The 9,951-nt window shown below is 38.6% G+C and overlaps 1 pseudogene; it reads right to left on the bottom strand.

Annotated features, from left to right (window-relative positions):
• Positions 1-1,363: 1,363 nt before the first annotated feature.
• On the bottom strand, positions 1,364-5,832 carry LOC127161821 (tripartite motif-containing protein 16-like; annotated as a pseudogene).
• Between the last annotated feature and the right edge of the window lie 4,119 nt (positions 5,833-9,951).

The following is a 9,951-nucleotide window of genomic DNA, read 5'->3' on the forward strand; positions in this document are numbered from 1 at the left end:
AAATCTGGCTTCTGCCATTTTACTGCATGAATACAGAGACACACTCAGCAGCTCAACTACACTTCAGCTTCTCTTTCCCTGAACTCCTGAGTCCTGTTTCCTGGTTCTGTGTTTGAGTGACGTGTGTAAAACAGGCGTGTCTGCGAATCTGTAAAGCAGGTTCAGAGCCACTAGAAGCCAAGCCTGCAACAACTAATGCTAACACTGCAGCTTTGGCAGTATGCTATTTTTAAATGGATGTCAATCGAGGAATGAAAAAAGGAAATTTGTAATTTTTAAAATATTGTATTATATTGTACATTGTTTATTGACAAAACAAATATATTCTTTTAATGGCTTCTAAGTTTAAGTGACTCCTATCAGTGTTATTTATGCCCAGTGAAGCATTTTTTATGAACAGAAGAAGGTACACATGAATAATTAATCATAACTTGTTTGACCAGCTGCCAGAATTAACTGTAACTGAATTAATATTACAATCAACTACTCTGTTCATCCACTGAACATTCGAGAGATCTGTAATCTGAAAATATGAAATTAGGTCTCCAAGGAACACATAATTGAAAGCATCTAATTAAAAACACAATAAACCTCAGCTTCTAAAACTACACTGTAAAATCCAATAGTTTACCTTACTTAGATATAATTAGTTATCTTTACTTGCTAGTTGCTATACTTACTAGGTTTCATTAATTTACAGCTACTTTCAAGCGAGTAAAACAATTTACTTACTACTTTGAGTGATGCTTACTTAAAATATTCAAGTAGCCACAAAGGAACCAATGACATTAATAAACTAGTGAGAGGCAGCAGTGCACTAATATGTTGCTAATTTGCAAAATATCAACAGAAGAAGAAGAAAATAATTTTTTTGAGGTGGCAATTGTTAATCTGCAGTTATTTTTCACTAGTTACATTCATTCATTTCCCAAAGTCATCTTGAATGTTGTTTCAATACAACGATATATTTGAGAGAACATCACATAAGCTGACTTCATAAATTGATGCTGATTTTCATAAAATGTTGTTTGTCATTGTTTTTTTTTTTTTGTTTTTTTTGACTTACCATTATAGTGATTAATGTTCCCTTTGGTTGGGCTTTTCTTATTACAATTTTCTTCCTATTGATATATATTTTTTTATTTCAAGGGAAGAAAAATAATAAGTAGGTTGCTTTTAGAAGGTGACATTCTAATTCTGATCTGCTAATTAGCCAAATCTTTTTATTCTTTAGCTAATTTATTTTTTATATTTATTAATGACCTTTTACAATTTCATTGATTTTCATAAACACCTTGAGAGACTTTATTGGGTTGAGACAGTCCTTTAATATTTGTGGTGATGTGCTCAAGTCACAGACTTCAACATTCAGCACGTGAATCACAACAATGGTAACAATTCAATTTTATTTATTTTTATTAATTGTGACAATAACCATTATATTATTTTATTTTCTCTTTTTGTTGTGCTACTACTGACACAAGTCAGTAAATAAAATTAGCAAATAAAAACAACAACAGTAAAAAATCAATTGCATAATTTATTCATACCGCAATGCACTCTGGGAGTCAGTGAGTAGCTATACTAAGTCAAGTGTAAGCCTAAAGTAAATGATTAAGTATCCCCTACAGTCCTTTTTAGTTACTAGAACTCTCGTGTAAGTAAAATATACTAAGCATTTGTCAGTACAACATACTATTCCTATTTTACTTTACTTCGTTTTTTAAAAGCAATCAGTTTGCATGCTTCAATTTTACAGTGTACACAGTTGCACTGATGATCCAAGCCAAAAATGAAACCCAGGATAGAGCGGCTGAGTGAATGTGGTCTGGATTGTGTGGATGAGGTTCATTGTGTCAGAGACGCTGTAGAAGGACAGAGTTCCTGCACTGTGATCCACATACACTCCTATTCTACTGCTGATGGACTTCACAGAGAGATTAGTCCATATGTTATTGTGTCCAAATTGGTATTTGGAGGGAGAGCAGAACAAACACCAGGACTGATCATTATATGCAAACCAAGACTGAGTATCCCGTCCCTTCCTGCTGATGCTCTTATATGACACTGACATACACACACCACAGTTTCCACTCCACTCCAGCTCCCAGTAACAGCATCCCACACACTCTCTCTACACAACACCTGACACCGTTCATCAAATCTGTCTGGATGATCAGGATATGGCTGGATTGTGTCAGTGTAACTAATCACCCTGTTGTTCTCAGACAGACGGAGGTGTTTATTCACTGTGTTCAGATCCAGAGTGAGCTGATGGGAATCTGATGGAGACAAAAAACATCAGAATCAGGAATTATGAATCGGTTTGATCTTTTCATGTAGCTGAACTCTTCATGTTCAGTGTATCATCAGTGTCTCAGTACAGATGAGCAGATATCCTGTGCAAATCATCATTTACTTCATCAATTATAAAACTCTTCTTTCACCTTCTACAGGAAGAATATGAACACACTCAATGAGTTTTTCTGCTTGTTTTCTTACTGACTTACATTGTAGGAAGTCGTTCCTGGTTCTGGGAACAATGTTGTTGAATGTGACTGTGGAAATCAACAGACATGAACAGTGTGATTCTCATGATTCTGCATCCATTCCTAACACATTTCTAATATGATGTTCTCCATGATATGAGATGATAAAGGACTCGTTTCTGAGAGCAGATGAATCTCTAAAACTTTACCTCTGCCTGAGATCCTCTTCAGCTCCTCTTTGCAGAAATCCTCCAGTTTGTCTCTCAGTTGATGGACAGTTTCTCTCAAACCATCAAAAGAGATGACAGAATTGAAGGGATTGTCATTTACATTTATAAATTCAGGAGCTGCTGAGAGAGACTGGAAACTCTACAGAAAACAGAAATCAAAACTTATCAGCTTCACACCAAGTTGCTCTTTGCAGGAATGAAAGTTTTATTCACGGCTGGGAGCCCACTGGTCACAACGAGGTCTTTGATCTGAGCATCACTTAGACTACACTTTATATTGACCATACCCTTCCGGCGTATTCTAAGGCCATTAAATAAAATTTCTATCACAAAAGCCATTTGAGCGATGACAGGGTAATAATATTTAATATTTCCAAGTAGTCTCTCTTAATTACTTATTCACTGCTCCCCATTAAACATTGTATAGATTTTAAAATCTTGCTAATTGCTTATAAAGCCCTGAATGGTTTAGCTTCTCAGTACCTGAGCGAGTTCTTTTCACATTATAGTCCCTCACGTCTGCTGCATTCTCAAAACTCTGGCAATTTGATAATACCTAGAATATCAAAATCAACTGGGGGCGGCATATCATTTTCTTATTTTGCGCCCAAACACACAGACACACTCTGTCTAGTTTAAATTTAGATTAAAGACCCATCTCTTTAACTATGCTTACACATAACACATCAACATATTTCTATAATTCAAACCCGTTAAAGGATTGATAGGCTGCCTTAATTAGGTCAACCGGAACCTGGAACACATCCCATAACACCCAATGTACTTGCTGCATCATAAGAACAATGGCATCTAGCCACCAGATCCAGACCGTATCCAGATCAGATGGTCACTGCAGTCCCCTGGATCCAGTCCGTACCCAGCCCAAACAGTGGATCAGCTTCTAGAGATGAGCTCTACAGCCCTGAATGTCAGTGGAGACCACATTGACTAGATGAGCCCCAGAGACGGATCCCCAGTGAAGACCTCGTCAGCAAAAGACTACAAGAACCTGATGAGTCTTCTGCACAATCTGACTTTTCTGCAACATGGAACAAACTGCTGGTTTATCTGTCCAGAGGAGTACTGGCCCCCCGACTGAGCCTGGTTTCTCCCAAAGTTATTTTTCTGAATGGAGTTTTGGTTCCTTGCCGCTGTCGCCTCTGGCTTGCTTAGTTGGGGACACTTATTTTTTAAAAGATATCATATACTATTTGAACTGAACTGAGCTGGATGATGACATCACTGAATTCAATGATGAACTGCGTTTAACTAAAAATTGAGCGTTTACTGTTGTCATTTTGCATTATTGACACACTATTTCCTATTTAATACTGTAAAGCTGCTTTGTCACAGTCTGTTTTGTTAAAAGCACTATATAAATAAAGGAGATTTGACTTTACTTAACTTGACTATTCATAACCTATGTGTCTATTTATTTTCAACCAGTTGGCTTCTGAACGAGTGTGAGAGATGCGGCTGCACAAATAATCAAACGTCTTGTTAATATTTTTGTGTTCAGCAGAGAAATTTGGTAAAATGTTGAAATGTTAGTGTTAGTTTTGGACTGTTGGTGCTAGAGGTGTTTGACAGCTAAATATATCTTCCAGAAGGAGGAGCTCAGAGAAATGATTTTTAAGAGATTTCCAGAGCTGAAAACTATTTGTAAACTAAGTCTCTTTCAAAATAATATGATCAGATGAGAGTCTGACTGATAATTATATAATAAGACATGTTTAAAAAATGTTTCTCTGTGAGTCTCCTGTCACAGCAGGATGTGTCTCAAGTCCACTATGATGGTGTTCTTCTAGATCTCTGTTACCTGCAGGAACTGGATGTGATCCTGTGTGTGTGAAAGCTGCTCCAGCTCAGCGTCTCTCCTCTTCAGATCATTGATCTCCTGCTCCAGTCGCTCCAGTCGTCCTTCAGCTGGACTCACTACTTGCTTTTCCTGATCTCTGATCAGCTGTATCAGCTCAGAGCGGCTTCTCTCAATGGAGCGGATGAGCTCAGTAAAGATCCTCTCACTGTCCTCCACTGCTGTCTGTGCAGAGCGCTGTTAGGACACACAGTGATTCAGGCTTCAGTGGGACTGAAAGAGACAAGAGAGTCTGAACTGAGACTGAGACAAATTTCTCTTCTTTTCCAGACTCACCTTATGAGACTCCACAGCCTCTCTCAGCTGCTGAAGATCTTTTTCTCTCTGCTGGATTCTCTGCTTGAATGTCTTCTGTTTTTCCTTCAACTGGCACTGGAGGACAAATGAATGACAGTAAATATAACAAAAAAATGCTGGCACTTATATCATCATGTGATCCGATGAATCCAGTAAATAGGGTGAGGCAGTTTAAAAGTTACCTATCTCAGCTGAAAACTAGTGGCTGTAGGTTCAAACTCCAGAAGTGATGATCAGTTACAATCATCGTACATGAATTATCATGAAGCATAAGGAGTTTTTAGCAATATTTCATCACTGTGTAGTTTTAAATACCTGTTTCTCTGTCCTTTGTGCTGCAACTGATACAGTGTCGTGGTTTTTATGTTCATCCATTGTACACAGCAAACATATACATTTCTGGTCAGTGTGACAGAAAACCTCAAGGAGCTTCTCATGTTTCTGGCAGATCATCTCCTGCAGTCGTCCAGTGGCATCAGCTAAACTGTGTCTCTTTCCTTTAAACCAAATCTCATGTTGCTCAAGGTGATTCTGACAGTAAGAGTTGAGACACATCAGACAGGACTTGATGGCTTTGTATTTTCTTCCAGTACAGGCGTCACACTGCACATCTCCAGCTCCAGCATAACAGTCAGCAGGAAGTTTGGTCTTCTTCAGTTTCTCCACCAGTTCAGCCAGCATGGTGTTTGTAGCTAAAGGAGGTCTTGGACTGAAGGTCTGTCTGCACTGAGGGCAGCTGTAGACTCTCATCTGATCCTCCTGATCCCAGAAGCCTGTAATACAGCTCTTACAGTAACTGTGTCCACACTGGATGGTCACTGGATCCTTCAGGAGATCCAGACAAACTGGACACGTCAACTCATCCTGAGAAAATCTGGCTTCTGCCATTTTACTGCATTAATACAGAGACACAAACACACAACAGCTCAACTACACTTCAGTTTCTCTTTCCCTGAACTTTGGTCATTACTTGTTCTGTGTTTGAGTGACGTTTGTAAAACAGGTGTGTCTGTGAGTCTATAAAGCATGAAACATCTACTATATGTCAGTGTCAGACAAATACTCAAAGAATATAGGTTACAGAGAAGCAGGACAACAGTCTTAAAAACTGCAGTAATGCCGCATTCTAATTACTACACTTGTGCTGCAGGACTGAAAACTGTGTCCAGATTTACAGTTCCTTCATAATCACATGAATCTGTTTTTTTAAAAGGAGTGGAGCTTCAATCTTTAGCTGCTGGCAGAAACTGCCACTGATGGATCACATGGCCTTGCCACCATTTAATAATATACAGTGCTGGGTAGATTATTAACAAATTGTAGTCTGTTTACTTATTACAGATTACATGATGAAAGCTGTAGTTAGTAAGGTAATCTAGTTTGCTCATATTAGATCATGTGTTCTGACTACATTTTTTTAGATTACTTTTAGATTACTCTTTATCAAATGTGTTTTCAAGTCGTCTCAGGTAGAGCCTAGGGGCCAAAGAGCCAGGGCAGAGCTGATTGGTCTATGGACCGAGGTGGAACTGGATCTGAGGGGCTGAGGAGCACCAGAGCTTACAGAATGGCTGGCTTCAGTTTAGCATGCAGGAGAGGAAGACTAGGTGAGGAAGCAGACTCAGTGATGGACAGGACTGGTGCAATAAAGAACACTCTGTGCTGGATGTGACTGGTGACAACAAAGACTGTTAGCTGAGTGGAATCAGCAATGACAAAAACACACAGGAGGAAGGTTCATGGCCAAGCTGGGAAGCCCTAACTCCATTTCCCAGTCAGTCATGTTTGCTAATTCAGTTCCACTAAAATCCCCACTGGCACAAATGATATGACCAGCTCACACACCTGGTCAGCCAGGAGCTTGAACTTCTCTTCCAGGACAGATGTGGTTGCTGGCTCTAGCTCCTTAGTGAACATTGACACTGATATATCCACACCACCTAAAAAACCAGCACTCCACTCCAGCTCCCAGTAACAGCGTCCATACACACTCTCTCTACACAACACCTGACGCACATCAAATCTGTCTGGATGATCAAGATACGGCTGAACTTTGTAACTGAATGTAATCACTCTGTTGTTCTCAGACAGACGGAGGTGTTTATTCACTGTGTTCAGATCCAGAGTGAGCTGATGGGAATCTGATGGAGATAAAAAACATCAGAATCAGGAATTATGAATCTGTTTGATGTTTTCATGTAGCTGAACTCTTCATGTTCAGTGTATCACCAGTGTCTCAGTACAGATGAGCAGATATCCTGTGCAAATCATCATTTACATCATCAATTATAAAACTCTTCTCTCACCTTCTACAGGAAGAACATGAACACACTCAGTGAGTTTTTCTGCTTGTTTTCTAACTGACTTACATTGTAGGAAGTCGTTCCTGGTCTTGGGAACAATGTTGGTAAATGTGACTGTGGAAATCAACAGACATGAACAGTGTGATTCTCATGATCCTGCATCCATTCCTAACACATTTCTAATATGATGTTCTCCATGATATGAGATGATGATGGACTCGTTTCTGAGAGCAGATGAATCTCCAGGACTTTACCTCTGTCTGAGATCTTCTTGAGCTCCACACAGGACACCACTTACACTACAAGTGATTTAAACGGAAAGAAAAGTTAATAGCCATTTGAGCAATGGACAGGGTGATACTTTATATTTCTAATTAATCTCTAATCATTCACCACCTACACTTCTATTGTCTTTTCAAATTTGATTTAAATATCTTGTTTATATTTCCATGTTCAGTGCTCGGCACGAAATTAATATTTCTAGACTAGAGCTTTAATAAAGACTACTATTAAACGAATGTATGGATACTGAATATAATGTAACATTAAACATTAAAATTAATCTTAGTGAAGTTTTGAATTGTTGGTGGCACTAGTGATGTTTGACAGCTAAATATATCTTCCAGTAAAAAGAGCTCAGAGAAATGATTCCTAAAAAATTTCCAGAGCTTAAAGTCATTTGTAAGCAGCGTCTCTTTCAAAAGAAGATGATCAGATGAGAGTTTGACTGATGATTATATAATAAAACATTGTTTCTCTGTGAGTCTCCTGTCATAGCAGGATCTCGCTCAAGTCCACTATGATGGTGATCTTCTAGGTCTCTGTTACCTACAGTAAATGTCACTTAACTGATAACCAGTGGCTGTAGGTTCAAACTTCAGAAGCGATGATCGGTTACAATCATTGCACATTAATTATCATTAAGCATAAGGAGTATTTAGCAATATTTTATCTGAAGGTCTGTCTACACTGAGGGCAGCTGTAGACTCTCTTCTGATCCTCCTGATCCCAGCAGCCTGTAATGCAGCTCTTACAGTAACTGTGTCCACACTGGATGGTCACTGGATCCTTCAGGAGATCCAGACACACTGGACATTTGAAATCATCCTGAGAAAATCTGGCTTTTGCCATTGTACTGCATGAATACAGAAACACAAACACACAACAGCTCAACCACATTTTCACTTTATTTTTCCTTTAAGCATGCGATTCCTGTTTCATGATGTGTGTAAAATGTGTGTCTGTGACTCTGTAAGGCATGAAATCAGTGCAAGTTACAGAGAAACAGGACAACATCCTTAAAAACTGCAGTAATAATGCATCCTAATTAGTACAGGATTTCTACATTATATCCCGAAAAGGGGGAAAATATTAATAAGAGACAAAACTCCAGCAGTGTTCTCTCCACTGAAACTTTATTCAGATTGATATGACAAATTTCAATAAAGCACATTTTCATACACTTGAAATTCTTCAATTACTTATTTCTCATTTACTCAAACATTTCTCAATACATACTTATCTGCCTCATCTATTTCTCCTATATAATTTCCATTGTTCTCCCATTATAAACACATTTCAGCCACAAATAAACAATTAGCTTTAGAATAAACATTCATTTACACATTAAACATCAAAGTCTAATTTGTTAACACCCAATTTCCAATTTCCTTTCCGAGTCGCTACACTCCCTCTTACCATTCAACTCATTCAAATGCATAAAAAAGTTAAAATAGCCACTAGAAACTGTGAAAGATTATGCATTAACCCATTTTACACTTTATACCAAACATTAACCCTCATACCTGAAAAGGGGGAAAATTTTAATATGAGATGAAACTCCAGTGGTGTTTTCTCTACTGAAACGTTATGCAGATTTAGAAAGCCCGCGAAAGTTTCCCCTAGTGTATCATCGGACAAACTAATCAATCATCCACATACCTTAGTTTGACTAATAGATCACAGATCCACAACTAACTTTCCATTTACAATATTGACTAAACAGTAAGCATATTTTGGCGTGCTGTCCTGGGGGAGGGCTCGATCCCGGAATATGGCCCGAATCCAGAGACCCCCCCATCCAAAGTATAGGATAAGGATAGATTAAGAGTGAGGAGTTGGGGTGAAGGGGGGATGCTGAAAAACAGTCGAATGACGGAGGTAAGTCGGCTGTGTGCATATATATGACTTGTGCTAGTTTGGATGATTAGCTAGACAAATTGCACCTGTGCCGAATTATTTGATTATCTGATCGTGCTCCTCCTGAACTTTGTTATCGAACATGACTTGTCTCGGCATTACCATTCTCTTTCAACACAAGAGTCTTGCTGTCCCTTCTCTGTTTCACACAAATTTTGTAGTGCCAGAGCTCTTGTCACTGTTCAGCATTTTAACAGTGCACAATTGTCCCGAACATGAACAATGTTTAAGTGTCTCAAAGTGCAAAAATTTAAAGAGGCATGAAACAGTCCATCCTTTCTTTGAAGATCAAGAATCCAAAAGCTTCTCAAGACTACAGTCCAAAGGAATATCCAAGGCAATATTCCTAAAACAAAACAGTCTATCAGTACTACAGATGTCAGACTGTGTCTCATTGCACATTTAACAGTTCATGGCACCTGATTAGTGAACTGTATACACACAAGGCAACTGATAACAGTATTGCTGAACAGGTGGCAACCTCGACTAGGGGTGGGAATCTTTTGGTACCTCTCAATTCTTGGTGTCACGATTTGATTTTTTTTTGTTTTTAATAA

The sequence above is a fragment of the Labeo rohita genome, unplaced genomic scaffold, assembly GCF_022985175.1.
Source record: "Labeo rohita strain BAU-BD-2019 unplaced genomic scaffold, IGBB_LRoh.1.0 scaffold_75, whole genome shotgun sequence".
Classification (NCBI taxonomy): domain Eukaryota; kingdom Metazoa; phylum Chordata; class Actinopteri; order Cypriniformes; family Cyprinidae; genus Labeo; species Labeo rohita.